General features: G+C 39.6%; 1 long non-coding RNA gene across 4 annotated transcripts in view; it reads right to left on the minus strand.

Annotated features, from left to right (window-relative positions):
* Positions 1-1,229: 1,229 nt before the first annotated feature.
* The window catches only part of LOC128847966 (uncharacterized), a 150,433-nt gene continuing 134,934 nt past the window's right edge, over positions 1,230-16,728 (minus strand). For 3 of the 4 annotated variants that reach the window (XR_008446965.1, XR_008446966.1, XR_008446964.1), the window contains 2 exons: positions 9,136-9,307; positions 1,233-1,311 (listed from right to left, as the gene is read on the minus strand). This is a non-coding gene — a long non-coding RNA (uncharacterized LOC128847966). Of the gene's footprint in view, positions 1,312-9,135; positions 9,308-16,728 lie in introns of all 4 variants that reach the window. The other variant, XR_008446967.1, reaches the window with a different exon arrangement.

Genomic DNA, 16,728 nt, shown 5'->3' on the forward strand with positions numbered 1-16,728 from the left:
GGACAATGTGAGGAAGTTTGGATTGCCATTAGTCAAGAACAGTACAACATGGGCAATAAATCCAATTCAAATTAGAAAAATAGAGAAGAATCAGCTATCTTAAAATTAAGTCTTTCCCCACCGGAAAGAGGCAATGAAATTCCTCCTGGACCCTTGCAGCTGTTCACTCCCCTTATTGCAGCTGGGCCACAGTCTTTCCACCTCCAAGGGGAAAAAACTTAGTGCAAGTTAGTGCTGGTTGGAGCAAGAAATCTGGAAATCTACCAACTATGGAGGGCAGCATGCTACACAGATCAGCTATTCCTCTTCCAGGCCCAAAACACCCTCCCACCAAACCAGTGGATTCCAGCCATTCAGAGGGGATTCTGAATGCAAAGCAGGAAAGGGGAGAAAGAAGGATGCAGGTTCACTATTTCCCGTTTCTACTAGCTTAGAAGTCTTTCCTTCTCCTTTTCCCCTTCTCTTCTCTCATCCACACCATACAGCAGAGGAACACACCACCTGGTCCACAGCATATCTATGTAAAATTATCCCCATGAAGCTTGAAAACAGATTTGATTCTGCACTTTCACATGTCTTGTGAACTCAAGCTATACTGTATACATTTCTGTGAGTTGATCCTTTAATATCTCAAAATCCACATTAACAGCACACAATCTTTTAACAGACATTTGTAACAACTTTCAAGCATTTCATGTCAGACTTCATCACAATGATTTCATTTGGCTACACATGGAACACATCTGTATGGTTATAGAAGATGGAAATAGCTCACCCAAAATGGGCATTGGAGGATCTGGGATCGATTTGGAGCAGATTGCCTTATAAGAAATCTTGTCCAAACCTTGAATGATGTCTATTAAAGCTTGCTATAAAGTACAGCTTTTTGTAAATGTTGACGTCATGACTGCCACATTTCAAGCTAGACCAAACAATATTAAACTGCAGAAAGAAAAACAAATTATCACTAGGTCCAAACGTATGTGAAAGTCTACAAACAAACAGTGCATGCATTCAGTTTTCATGTCACTTTGGTAGTATGGCTGCCTGATGACAGCTTGTTTCATTAACTGCTGATATTTTTTTTTTAAATGGCTACAGAAAATGACAGCTTAACCTGTGTTTAAACACGCTGTTTGTCAAAACAAGATCTAAAGCAATTATGTGTACTAGCTACAGACTGGCTGATATTGAACTGAAATACCGCAAGGATAATTGGGTAATTTGACCTGCCTGGTAGTCCAAGAAAGGGTGCATTGGTTGGTTGCCTCTGGCCTGGGGCAGGAGCAAACATTGTCAGCAGTATCCAGCCTGGAGGGAAAACAGGAAAATGAGAAGATGAGATGGCAGGAAATCAGTGTCATGAAAAAACATGTTGTACCTGAGACAGGAGGAAGGAAGAGGATGACATGGCCTGGCCTACAAGTTCTTTTTTCTACGTGAGACCCGGTTCCCAGTGATCTGCAGCTGCATGCAGTGGAACTGGAAGTATAGTGTCACCACTACTATAATTTTCAGCATCCCAATTTTCATTTAAGGAGTCATTTGACAGCAAGTTTAAGCAGTGTGCAGAGCACAGTGTACATACCAAGCCAATGGTGCCATTCTTTACTGGTCATAATGATGACTAGGAGGGCTAGAGAGTGCAAAGTGTGCTACTAACAGAAGGCATACCAAGGTCTACATGCATGAAAACGTTCAATGGAAACCAGACTTGTTACTGAACGCTTTACTTGATCAACACAAAAAAGTTATGATCAAGAATTTTCCAATACAATGCACAGCCTTTAAAAACTAACGTTTTAAAATAACATCTTAAGTGCTACTTTTGAAAATTCCCCATCCTATTTATAGGGAAATATCATAAATAGCAGGAAAAGCAATAAGTGGCACATATAAGGACTCCCAGTGTATATTTTGTTTCTAAATTTCTTCAGAAACAGGGCACATATAAAAAGAATGTTTTTGTATTTTATAATAGAGTAATTATATCTGTATAACAACCCAAAGAATAGTTTCCATGCTCATTATGATGCCTAATCCTGCAGTCCATAGTTATGTGAAAAAAACCTTATTTACTTCCAGGATAATATCTTGGCTCTCTTATTGGGCTTGTTCTTGTGTAGACTTGGCTTCAAGTCACTACCAGGTCTGTTCACTTAAAATGGATTTATAAAGGCTCCTTATTGGCCATGTTTCCAATTTCCTACGGCATAATAGACTCTTCTTGTTTATCCATATCCACTTGTATAAAATCTGACCACTGAACAACTATAAAATACTTCTGAAAATTATAAAGCAAACATACCACACCCAGTGCAGAGGAGCAATTGCCATAACTGAACATTATGGAAAGGTCATTATCTAGCCATCTGATGTGTTCAGTTCTTTCACAGAAAAGTGGTAGGTTAATTAACCTTGTAACCTCTTATCCAGCTTTTTCTCTGAATCAAACTTTGTTCTTTTGAAGTAACCCTGTGGTACTATTGTCTATTGTTTTTCAGTCTTCAGTAATCCCCACTGCTATGAGGTCATGATTTTATTAATGTGTTTATCACAAACAGCTACACAAAAAGAGGTTATTTACAGAAAGAACCATGAGACAATATCAATTCCTTATTCTAGTTCCTGTTTTTCTTCACTGCCATGCTTAAATTACACATATAAGTAGCAATTTCCTCCTCCATCATGCAAATGGGGTCTTAGCTACCATTTTCTTTTTCCTATATATTTGTGCATGATTGGCACCATAAATTATGGAAAGGGTTATGTACTCGTGAGAGTTGCTGGCTATAGGCTCCTGCTGTTATGTGGAGGAATATCACTCTATTCATTCTACACAAAATACTTCTCTTTACCATGTTAATAATGTCTAATGGGTTAGCTGCTGTTGTCAAAATGGAGATCTGATCAACATACATATGACTATTGATGTCACATTATCACGCTTACCGCATTCATGTTTTAATAAACCTGTTTTTGTCAGCCCGGCTCTTTGCTCAGCAGTGATATATGGCCTTTCTGCAGCCTCTTATTGTAATGTGAAATCCATTTTATGAACCAAAGAATAATAATGTTAGGGTGATCCAATCCTCAGAGTGACCACCCACTCATCTGCTATATAGGCCTCAGGCACTAGTACTGAGCATTGTCAGCTCACTACAGATAACAGGTCAGTTGTTATCAGCGCCTTGCTGCTGTCTCCTTCCATTTACACTAAACATGTGGAGGCACAGCTGTACTGCTGTCAGTGTGCCAGTTTCATGTGTTCTCCTGGATATGTTAACCAAATATATCTGCACGTTTACCCAGCCCAGTTATCCTGCTAGTGCACTTCATTCAACAATATTGTGCCAGTGAGTCTGATGGAGAAGGCTACCCCAAGCAGGATGTGTGACTGTGTGGAGTTTGCATTTGGGGAAGCACAGACCTAGTGTAAGCTGCTATTTCTCAGACCACATCTGATTTGCAGAGTCACTAAGTAGGTTTGTGTCACCTTGTGTTCTCTGTAACCTCACTTTGCACTGCCCTAAGCACCACTTTTATATGATCAGCACAGACTTTGACCCTGAGTTTTCAGTACCAAAATCTTCTTAGTTGCTGCTGCTGTTGTACTTGTTTATTATGTAGAGACTAAACCTCAAACAGGTTTAAGTTAAAGAGACAAGCTAATGTACTTAACATCATAACACAAAAAAATAAAGCACACTGAGTTTTTTTAGAAATTGTAACAATGACCAATTTCATCTACTGAAAATGCTCACGCTTTCCCCGTTTCCTTAAATATTAAGTACAGATGTTGAGTATGACGTGTTGCTCTTTGTAGAATTCATAGCCACTACAATGAATGATGCTGACTGTGATCCTGGAGAGAACCCATTAAGTATATAATTCATCACATTTCATCCACACTCAAACAGCTTGTTGCTTGCTTCATTGTAGAGACTACAGTTTCATCTGAATGGTTCTTGAATGGCTCTTTGTAGAAGTCATAGCCACTACAATGAATGACACTGACTGTGATCCTGGAGAGAACCCATTAAGTATATAATTCATCACATTTCATCCACACTCAAACAGCACGTTGCTTGCTTCATTGTAGAGACTACAATTTCATTTGAATGGTTAACCTCCAAACTCCTATCCAACAGTCACAGTTGCTTAGCTTGTACTTGAAAATTCTGTGCATCGCTGACTGCAACTGCATAGAAAGTTCACTGCATAGAAAATACACTGCATGAAGTTTTCTTGCAAAAACAAAGTCGCAGCTGGATTGTAGCTCTGGAACTATATCTGATATCAAATGAAAAATGTGATTTATGCAGCTGAAAATGAAGATCATCAATTCTCAAATGTAGACCACAATGACAATTTGTGTTTGGCTTATTTAAATTTTTATACTTAAATTCCTGCAAGGTTTGGTGGAACCAAATGACAACTGACAAGAAATCAAAATTCTCATAATTCCTTTTAAAGATAAATTATAGATTGGATCTAGATTTGGCAAAAACAAGCAGAAAATATGATCACAATTCTTTTTCAAGGCAACTTTTTCTTACACCAGTTTGACTAGCTACAATAGGCCTGTAAAAGTGATCAAAATTCACACCAGTATTTTTTGAGTCCTATATTTTTATAGCCATGGAAAATTGAGAGAAAGAATTGAATAGGTTCCTGAAACAGATATTCTTAATGTCTGAATATGAAGTCAGTATAACATTAAAAGATAATTAGCTTAAATTTGATATTATACAAAGAATACATGCTTTGAAACTGAACACCCTGACTCATTACATAATGTTGTCAATGTAATTTAGATTTTATAATGAAATTAAATGTGGGAAAGCTTTAAATAATTTACAAAAAGAACAACGGGAGTACTTGTGGCACCTTAGAGACTAACAAATTTATTAGAGCATAAGCTTTCGTGGACTACAGCCCACTTCTTCGGATGCATCCGAAGAAGTGGGCTGTAGTCCACGAAAGCTTATGCTCTAATAAATTTGTTAGTCTCTAAGGTGCCACAAGTACTCCTGTTGTTCTTTTTGCGGATACAGACTAACACGGCTGTTACTCTGAAATAATTTACAGTGTATTGAAAAAAATAGATACAAACACTTCCAGAGTTATTTGTGGTATGTACATGAATTGATATTATGATACAAAATATCTATTAATAGCTCAGAAGCATTTAAAATATGATAGACAATCATTCTTTGCAGTTTTATTTTAACATTACAACCTATACTACTATACATTGTCATAGAAATCACAACAACTGAGACTGTTCAAAGACTATGGATTATTTTGTTTCAAGTCTACTCTGGAGTGAAATACAAACTGAAATTTTTAAGGAATGAAGTATTGGGTTTTCTTCTTTGGGACCACAATTCATGTAATCCAAGCTGAATCTGACATCGCAAATAAATTCAGTTGTCTAGAGTGCAATAAGAGACAGTAGTCCAATGCACACTTCTACAGCACAACATAATTCGGTTGTCAAGAGAAGTTTAACTGAAATAAGAGACTATTCATTTCTTACTCTACTCTCTGAAACATATTTGGCTTAAAGCTTCCTGTTCTGCTTCTACTGCATAAATAAATGCTGGACTTGTGTTCGTATATTTTATACATTGGTTAACTTTTTGTAATTTCTACATTTATTTTTTTTCAGTAGCTTCTGAAAATGGGGGAGAAAATCACCTACTTGCATGTACTTTGTGACTGTATTTATTCTCCTAACTACCCACTTCCAATTCTGCAATCCCAGTTCTGCAGTTCATTTGTGGGCAAAAATCTATTGGACATCAGCTGGCCACATGGAAATCGATCATGTTTTGCCCCTGTTGGGACAAAACCTATGTAGGATGCAGCCCAAGAGCATAGGGAAGTGGCATAGAACTATAGCTGAAGAAAATCATATCCGTGCAAAAGTCACACTCAAAAAGTACTTTCTCTCCTTTAAAAAAACAAGGAGTCTGGTGGCACCTTAAAGACTAACAGATTTATTTGGGCATAAGCTTTCGTGGGTAAAAACCTCACTTCTTCAGATGCATAGAGTGAAAGTTACAGATGCAGGCATTATATACTGACACATGGAGAGAAGGGAGTTACTTCGCAAATGGAGAACCAGTGTTGACAGGGCCAATTCAATCACCCTGAAGTAACTCCCTTCTCTCCATGTTTTAGTATATAATGCCTGCATCTGTAACTTTCACTCTGTGCATCTGAAGAAGTGAGGTTTTTACCCACGAAAGCTTATGCCCAAATAAATCTGTTAGTCTTTAAGGTGCCACCAGACTCCTTGTTGTTTTTGTAGATACAGACTAACACGGTTACCCCCTGATACTTTCTCTCCTTTGTGATCCCATAGTGGTAGGTAATAGATGAAACCAAGAGGAAGAAAGAGAAAATACTGACAAAATGTACTTCCTTTTCCCAGTTTCTCACTTGTTTATTCCATGTCCTGTCTGGAAGGATTCCAGCTAAAAATCACTTTTCATGCTGTGATTTAAATATACACTTGATTTAGCAAATATGTAAGTAAGGAGTAGCTAGCTTCTCAGCTTCTGGTCACTGACAGGACTTTAAACATCTTCATGCTTCTTTTCAAAGATCAGTGGACAAGTTTATGTCTTGTTTTTTGGAGACATGAGCACAGGAGGAAGGAAGTAAAGTTAAGTTCAGTTGTTATTTCCCCCCATCCCCCATGTAAACTTTTGTGTCATATGCTGCACTGTGTTTTGACACAGTTTTTCATTTTGATTTGTTTGAAGTTATATTTGCAAAAATTGCTTCATCGCATCAGAAAATATCTAACATACTTAACCCTTTTATATACAGAATGTTTTAAAGGAGAACTGAAAAAATAAGGGGTCAGCTTCTGCACTCAGCTACAGATGGGTAAATCGGCATAGCTCCAGTGACTTCAAATGTCACCATTCAGTCTGAAGTCAGCGGAACTATGCTAATTTTTTACCAGCTGAGGAGCTAGCCTGCTGTATCTATATGGAATACATGATAGTATGGTACAAGGGTTTATGTCTGCAATACTTTGAGTGGGGAAGCCACGAGTGAGCTGGCAGGTCATCCCTTTATACCACACCATGCTATCATCAGTCCTCAAACTCTATTTCTAGCCTTTTTCTCCCACAAAATCCTAGTTTTCCAATCTCTGATGTGTGGTCCCACTGCACAAGATGATGAATAATTGACAACAGAAAGCTTTGAGGCCTTAGTGAACTCTTAAAGTAAAGACTTTTCTCTTGGCATTCTAGACTACAGCAGTACACACTCCACTTCAAAACTTAGTGCCTCATAAATACCAATGGAGGTACTTTCACATGGGACCTAGCCAGCACATTCAGTTCACATTAGTGTAACTCCATAAAGCTGAGGAAAGGTGAGTAATTAAGGCTCCAGTTGAAGCCAACAGTTGATACCTTTGTCCAAAGTTAATCATATAATTCAAACTAAAATAAAATGTTTGGATGGTACCGTTGTCTCCAGGAGACTGCAGTGCGTGTCCGGGTGCTGAAATGAGCTACTGGGCAGCAGTAACCACAGCCGATAGGGCTGAAATTTCCAGCACCTGCATTGACTGTGCCACAGCAAAGGCAGCTGCATTTAAGCAGCCTCGGCAATATGATGCATTCAATTATTAAACAATTGCTCTGCTTTGACTCAGCCATGCTAAAAACACGTAGTTACAAGTCCATATACTCAGCACTGTCACTGGTCACATGTGAGCAGAGTTTTATAAGGAGGAGGAGCACAGTAAATCAGGTTTGATTCACAGCTCCACTCATCTTTACTGGTCACTTGCTAAAGACAGACACTTCTTTACTGTTCCAGCAAGTTTAAAGACCCAATCCTGAAAATACAAATGAATGCAATATTTACTACCAGGAGTTGTCCTACCAGTTTAAATTCCAGAATTCTAAAACTTTTTATTTTAAGTAAAACTTTGCAAAGAAGCTGCAGGTTTTAGGCCACTGACATATCACAAAAAAAAGCAGCATAAAGCAAACTACAGTTATGAAGCAGGATTCAGAGAAAGAGACAAGGGATGAATAGAGGCATTTGGAAGTAAAGAAAGAGAACGTGTGAGCTAGAAGCAGGCAGAGAATCCAGTGACTTCAGAACCCCAGAGACTTAGAAACAAGGTAGAAAAGGTTTTCTCTGGAAGGTTACAAAGAAAGACGTCATCACATTGGCTCAAGTAGTGTTGTTGTTAATTTGACTCCAGTGCTGTGTTTACCACACTGCCTCTTGCTACTATAAAGGCACTGAACTAATTCCAGAATGTTAACCAGAAAGGAACTCAAAGCAAGACCCTAGAGATGAAGAAGAGAGGCTATCAGCTTAGCATGGCACCAGATGGCAATAATTGCACATGTTGAAATAATGCTGATAGAAGAGATGAATAACTACAGAGCACAATATAATCCCAGAATCTGTTTTTGGAACATGTGACCAGTGTGGCCTCAGCAGGGATTTATTTTTTCATGAATATCTCACAGGTTTATATGCCATTTTGAAAGGGACTTACATTCATTTTTGAATTGGACAGCTATGGATTGTAGCTCGATAGTAACTGTAAGGTACGAGTTGTCTTCTTGTATCCCTAGTATTTGAGATTCTGCTGTTCCAGTACGAAGAGCCAGGGCCAAGCTGGCAAAGTTGCATGTATGCCAACATTTTTGTTAGTTTTATTTTCTCCTCACAGCTTCTCTGTGTGCCCTGCATGTGGCATCGGATTTCTGGCAGCCATCACACTGAACAACAGACATATTCTGGGCAAACCAATAGGTGCAGAGTTCTGTCAAATGTAAACAGTGCCTGTATGAGGCCTTCAAACATGAACAAAGCAGGGGAACAATATTTGGCTATACATTTCTTGCAGTGTGTAAACCAAAAGGGATTTTTGCAGACTTATAGAACTCTTTCAACACTATTCCGTTCTATGGTGTGATACTTTTTCTTTGCTATATAAGACTACGATGAGCCAGAGCAGATGAAAGAAAAACATCTCCAATCAACTGCAAAACATAGTATTAAAATGCTTAACTGTCATCACACAGACCTCATGCAAACAACTGTAATACAACCTTGATAGATGATTGTCACACTTACTTATTTCTAGCAGCATCCACAGTGATTTAGCATTTCCCAGACAGAAAAGAAGGTATGATCCCTTCCTCGTTATGGTTCCTTGCATGTGTAAAGGACAACATAGAAGAAGGCACAGAAATGTTGGTTTGCGAAGCCAGGCAGCACTGGAGAAGTGGAGAGGACAGGGAAAGACCTGGAATCAGACAAGGGGAGATAAATAATGGGGAATGAAGGGCTTTTGAGGCATTAACACCAGGAAAGGAACCATAATGCATCCTTCAAGAAACAGTATTAAAGAGGCTACAGCCTATGGAACACTTCTGCCAGGAGCTTAGTGGCAGCAAAAAGGGAAAAACTGAATACTCCATCCCTGGGCACCTTTAACAGGCAGAACTTCTCCACTCACAAGCACTCCAAGACTGTACAAATAAGAGAAGCTTTATTCAGGGAAAGGGAATATAGTCTAAACTTGGGAAAACGTAGCAACAGCATATATATGTGAAGACAGATTCAATATCACTCTCCCCTTTCGATAACTTTGGCAGTCCATCTAACTCCCTTCCCACCCACCAGTGAGGCCTCACCAAAATCCAGTTAGCTTTGATGCTGTCCTCTGTGTTGTCTCTCCCTACAAAGTCCCCACAGGAGGGGAACCAAGAACAGCCAGGAACCTTGAGCAAAGTCCTGGATGCTTGAAGATAAGAGCTGTTTGCAGTCTTTCAACCTCGCTGAGAGCCCACCACCCATAAAAATCCAAGTTCATATATAGTCATAGTGACCCCTCAAGTGTCGCCAGAGGAACTGTGGGTAAGTAACCTATGCAAATGAAGTTTGATATGGCAGCACTTTTTCCTTTTCACCAACAGAGTGAGTAGAGAGTTCTTTTCCCTCTGGAGCTTCTGGCCATAGGGCTTAACCCATGTAATAAAGATATGATTTGTGTTTCTGAAGGGATAATTCACTCCTGCTGCTTGCTTTGTGTCCCAGAGACACAAATTATGTCCCAGCTCATTCCTCATGTAGGTTGACTGAGTGTCGTGGAGTTACACCAAGGATGAATTTGGACTCCTTTCTCCTGTGGAATCAAAATCTTTTCCACATAGCCACAGACTGTGATGGGGAGTAACCAGCAGGGGCCAATGAAACCTTAAGAAACAAAATACATTCATGGACAAATGTTCTCAAGTCATAAGGAACAAGGGGGAGAGTAATATTAAAACTAAGTGACATACACACTGTAAGCTGAATAGGTTCTCAATAAAACAATTTGATATTTCCATGAGGCATCGGCAACTCTTTATATCTGGGTCCAGCATGAAACAAATATAATTGCAAAATAATTTTAAATGCACTTTTATCATCATTTATCAGGATGATTGAAAAACAATAATGCAGTAGAATCCATGAGCCTGCATATGTGGTATCTTTAACGGGGGTGTTCAGGAGAGATGGCCACTGTCTTCCCACCACTATGAGGACACATTTCTGGGAGTAAGCGGTCAACCAAACCACCTCACCCCTTCAGCAGCAGAGCCAGGAAACGCTGCTAAGCCCAACTGCTTGAGCTAGTATTTACAGAAGATTAGCATGGCCAACTGAAATACAAGAGGAGTAGATTGTGATTCTGTCGCAATAGGTTCTGTACCAAACTCTATTCTACTGTGGCGCACCAAGTCAGACAAACTAGCATGCACTGTGCTAGAAGAATATGCACCTGAGTGGTATGTACTCTGCCTCCTCCAACCAGTATCCAAGCACCAGTGGGTAGAAAAAGGTCCAGCCATTCCCCCTTGAAAATGTGCAGTACCTCAGACTGGGTTAGCCCATTTCCACTCTCTTGTTCAGAGGTTCAGCACTTCAGTCCCACACGAGCCCTACTCTGAGTGGGACTCAGGAGTTGCATTGGCCTGTGCTGGCCTTCTGTGCAGGGGTGCATTTTACCCAGCAAGTTTAGGTGCCAAACCTTCTGGCTACCTTCTGAGCAGGGGCCCAAAGATCTCCCTGTGCCCTCACTAGCCCTTTGTGCTACTGTCCAGGAACAGCCACAATCTCGCCCAGAAAATGGAGCAACTAATTTTTAACCCTCTTTAGTCTCCAAGATTTATTCCAGGCACCATCATATGCTTTTCATTTAGTGAAATAGACCCGCTGCCTCTGACGCAGGTAAGGCAATATTTACTAACTCAGCAGACACTTAACGAGGCCCCTCATCCCTTTGTATTGAGGCCAACTCTTCTCAAGTTCCCTGGCAGGCTTTTTTATTATTATTATTTCATTTTAAACCATGAAATCCAGGTTTTACACAAATCTTAAAGTAAATGTTTAAGGTAAAAACCCAATCTTAGGCAATACCAAACCCGCTAAACACAGTTTAAGCAGTTGCTGAGTTTGTACCAGTGGAAAGGAGAAAAATCTTTTAGTTCAGCCACAGGACTGGGAATCAGGAGACCATTGTTCTAGTTAGAGCTGGTCAAATGCTCCACAACCATTGTTTTCAGTATGCCCTGGAATTCCACCCAACTGTTTGGTTGAACCATGTTTTTGTCCTTTTTTAATACTCTGTGAGTGAAACTCACCCATGCATACGGGGTGTAAGTGGGATTTAAGTGGTACAGAGGCCTTGTGCCAGTACTCTTACAGGCATGAATGTCACCCTTTGTGATTTCTGCATACAGTCTTGTGTGGGTTTAGAAAATACAGCTCTTCTGACCTGGTGTTTATTAGAAACACATATTGTGCTATTTATGTTTCTTTTTCACTAATCTGAGAGCACTTTAAAGAAATCTAAAATGATACACTGCTTTATGGAGCTTGGCACAGTCAGTCAATATGTACATACTTGACAAATGTTCAATAGCAAAATATGGCCAGCTCACATACCATTATGTAATTTGATCAAATCACATGATGATCGTGTATGCCAAAGAAGCTCATAGACCATTGCACATGATTCTAAAAGGTATTTCAAAGAACAAATCAGAGTTAGTATGGTTTTCTCACTGACCACCACTTCTTTTTAAATACTGAAAATAAAAGAATCCTGTTCTCTTAAAACCAAACCTGACAGAGGTACAGTCTCCCCTTCCCATTCTGCATGGGAGATGCCCTTGCCTACTCTCTAGAGCTTCCCAGGAATTTTTTTTAAATTATTCCCAGATACTTACTATAGATTCAGATCTAGAGAATGCTTGCCATCAGTTAAGGTTGCTAGCTTGATAATACTAAAGGTTTTTGATTATGACCGTCTGAGTCAGTTACCCAGGTAGATTTTTGAGGGATAAAGGTATTAACCCACAGTCTTCCCACTTGAAAAAAAAATAATCCCCCTAAAGACTTGAAGACAGGACTTGGGAATAAGAGCACAACACGTGTGTGAACCTGTAATATAGCCACGCTGCACTCAGGATCGGGTGGGTACTCTGGCAGAAAGGCTTGACAAATTTTTTCCTCCATATATCTGTTACATTACCCATAATAAATATATAACACAACACAAGTATGTTACCTTTCAGAATAATGATTATAATAAAGCTATCATGGTCCAAGAATGTTATCACAAATACAAAAGCTAGCTTTGTGAAACTAAGCAGACAAACATACCTTGGAGAAAAGATTGTCTCCATTAAAGGCACTGGACTAGGAACCCCTGTCTCTACAACAGATTTCTTGTGACTTTGGATAAATCAACAATCTTTCAGTGCCTCATTTCCCCATCTATAAAATGGGGACAATACCCCCCTACACACCTCAGAGGCATGGTGTAAGGATAAATTCATCAATGTCTGTAATATCTCACAGTATGGCAATGGGAGCCTGTCATGGCACTTGGGGTGCAATCCAGACTAGTAAGAGGTTGTGTCACCACTTGCCCTGCAACCCTGGGTGCATTACAATGCTTTGCAGCTTTAGCTCCCAGCCTGGGATGCTTACAGCCAGCCTGCAAGACTCACCCTGAGTGTGTGTGTGCTTGACAACTCTGGTTCAGCAGCCCTGACCCAGCAGCCTGTCTACAGCCCCACTCTGGTTTCCACCTTGGTTACAATCAGCAAGGGGACCCCAACACACTTCCAGTCCTGAATTTTCCCAGACCATGTGCTCTGCAGCGTCCAGCCCTCTCCTAGACAACTCAGAGACATAATAAGGTTCCTGTATTCCTTTAAAGAGACAAAAGGACATCATAGCTTCTTAACTTTACTGGGGCAAATACACCCTTCCTTACAAACACAGCACTGAGTTGGTTTATAAATAAAACAAATGCATTAACAACAGGACATAACAATAGATTAGGTGATGCCAAGTAAAAGGAATAAAATTAGAAATGGTTACGAGCAAATAAAAGTGAAAACACGCATCTAAAAGTCTATAACTTAATCTAGCAAGGTAGAGGCTCTGTTCAAGATGGTTTCTCTCACCAACCTTCCTTCTTCCCAGCCAAGGCTAATTTTCCCTTGGTCAGAACTTTCCCCAGAAGTGCAAGATGCTGGCTTCCCTTGTCTCCTTAGGTGAAAGATCTTTGCACCTATGTTCAGTTTCCAGATATTTCAGCCCACCCACCCCCTTGGTTGAAGGACCCCTCTTTCTTGGCATGCAACAGCTCTGTTTCCTTGTGTCTGTCTAGTGATGGATGCCAAAGATTGGTTCTGTCCTTGCTTATATCTTCCAAATTTCAATTACCTTGTTTCAAGAGGCAGGATGACCTCCTGCTGTTTTCCCCCTTTCTTGTGGGCTTCCTGGGGCTTCTATCGTTTTGATTATACCATACTTAATTTACACAGGAGACAGAAACATAGCTGCATTCTCTCCTGTCTTGAAGGAAACTTGTTTCTCCCTGTTTGGTCACAGGCTTTAATGCTTAATCATTATTAAGAAGCCATATTTCCATATGTAATATTAATACATACATTTCACAATGACATTAATCATCAGTGTGTCATTATCTTTCAGAAAAGACCTAATTTTTATAAAACAGTAATATTGTATATATTAGTTGATTCAATTGGTTATCCCTTGAGGTTCAGCCCCCTGTCTTTATAGACCAGTAAGCTTTGAAATGGATTCTTCTGAAGGTTACCCCGCAAAGTAACAAGCTGCAAGAAAGGCAACATGGAGTCTGGTGGTGAAGAAAGCTACATGTTCTTTCTTCCCCCGCTGGTGTTTGCTAAATACAGATTGCAGGAAACAGAACAATCTCCTTCCCCACTGGTTAATTTGATGGTCCCGTTTACTGCTTATATGTAAATTGAAGTAAACCCACATTCCTTTGTCTAAGGCAGACTGTGCATATGCACTGCTTGCCAAACACATTTTCAGAATACACTTCTAGCCCATATTCATATCTTTGTACACTCCCTGTACAAGAATATTAATGATCGGTGAGTTATTAGTTTCCCAATGATATATTATTACATGCCACCTTTTAGATACAAATTATGACAGTGTGTTAGATGTAGCAAGTATGTCAGGCCTGACAAGAGCTGCTGACAGTGTGAACCACAAATGGGCCTGTGTGTCAGAGCCATAGAAGAAGATCATGAAAAAAGCAACTAGATGGATCCCATATGGAGTATCCCATATTGCTATACCCAAATATGTGCCATAAAGAATCTCTATTGTAGCTCAGAAGACTTTCCTGCTCAAATATATTTTTCTATTCTTTATACCATAATAGTAGTGATAAACAAGAAGGAATTGTTCATTGGGCATAATATTGAATTCCAAGGTGACAAACCTTGGTTCAACACATGGCAGTACAATGATAAAGCAGTCATTTTTCAGGACATTTCTTTGGGCAACGAGGAGCAGGTTTTCAAAGCCATAAATGGAAGTTGGATGCCTAATTCCCATAGAAAAATCACCAAGAGTTAGGCAACTAAATGCTATTTGTGCCTTTGAAAATCTGTTCTTCAAGAGAATGACTTTTTTGTTTTGGGGAAAAAGATTGTTGTCAGATCACCTACATTTATTCCACCAGTACATATGCATATTCAAAAAAATCCAGTGTGTTAACACCCACCAATCCAATCTCTAATCATCACTGTAAATTCTACTATTTGGAGGATACACCTTAATTATTCTTCTTTTAAAATGTTGGAAAATATAGTATCAAAGGATTCAAGTAAAAGAATTTTACAGAAAAAATAGGAAAAGATCAGGCTGTTGACTTTGGCTTTTCATATGCTGCAACTTCATTACATCAGAGACTTGAGATACTATGAATATATCTAAGTGTTGACCTCATTGCAGTTTCCAGTATTTGGAGGCAATAAATATCTCTCACTGCAATAATAAACACAGAACCCACTAGTATTTATGAACTGCAAGAAACACTGAAGCCAAATATTCTGTGAAAACCAAAATGGGATTAATGATATTTTATTGGAAGTTTTAAAAAAAGAAGAGTCACAAAAGAGTCCCTTTTTCCTAAACTGGTGATTGTTAAGTTGAGTAATTTATTAGCTTAATAAGAGCAGTTGGAAAGTAACATTTTTTATTAATTTATTGTTCATTTCATTTTTCACTGGTTTTGAAGAGTGTGGTCAGAAAAATCAGAAGTTCACTGTAGGATTTCAACATATTGCAGTTGTCAAATTGTGCAGGTGTATTGCTATTAAACTCACGATTATTCCATCTGAAATATTACAATAAGTGAAAGTTAAGATTGGTGTTGAGAACTCACATATTGGAACAGGCTGATGTTAAATTCACACTTGCAACCTCCACTCTGTGTCCTTGTGCATGTGCAGTATTCTATTGTCTAAAATTACATGATCACATGCTACTTCTCCAATATTAGGTGCAGGGGATCGTGCCCACTATTGTACCCCTCCTAAAGGTGTAGCATTCGCACCACACAGACATCTGGTTAGGAAACCTGGTACATGTTTAAAGGGAGAAGAATTTGCCTTGCTTCCTTTCTACCCCTTGACTTCTTTTGAGTTATCTTGCACCACAGGAGGTACACAAAGATCCTTGGTTATTGCTAGGTGCTGAACAAGGATGCAAGTAGTAGAAGCTCCTTGCACCAAGGAAGTAATCAGACACAATCTGGTCCTGTGTAAACAAGCTATTCATTATCTCTGAAGTAATAATTTTCAACTAAGGCCTTGTCTACACTACACAGTTTTGTCAACAAAAGTCAGGTTTCGTCAACAAAACAGTGGAGGTGTACACACTGCAATGCTCCTTCTGCCGACAAATCTCTCCTGCTTTGCCAACAAAATAAAACCACCTTGATGAGAGGCATAAAGCTTTTTGCAGCAAAGTTATATCAACAAATTGTTAGTGTAGGCACCGCACTTGGTTATGTCGCTGTAAATGGCTTCCAGGTGGTGTCCCATATCACCCATCCTGACCACTCTGGTCGCTGCCCTGCCCCCAGGTACACAGGCATCCATCTCTGCCCGGAAATTTTTGAAATTCCACTTCCTGTTTGCTCGGCATGGAGAGCTCACATCGCATCTTCCCAGCTGACCATGGCGACGCCATGCAACAAACGCTCTCCTGCTTAGAGCAATACTTGAGTTGTTGGATCTGCTGGTGCTGTGGGGAGAGGAGGCTGTGCAGTCCCAGCTTCACTCCAGTTGTAGGAACTTCAATACCTACAGTCAGATTTCT

The sequence above is a fragment of the Malaclemys terrapin genome, chromosome 1 (genome assembly GCF_027887155.1).
Source record: "Malaclemys terrapin pileata isolate rMalTer1 chromosome 1, rMalTer1.hap1, whole genome shotgun sequence".
NCBI lineage: Eukaryota > Metazoa > Chordata > Testudines > Emydidae > Malaclemys > Malaclemys terrapin.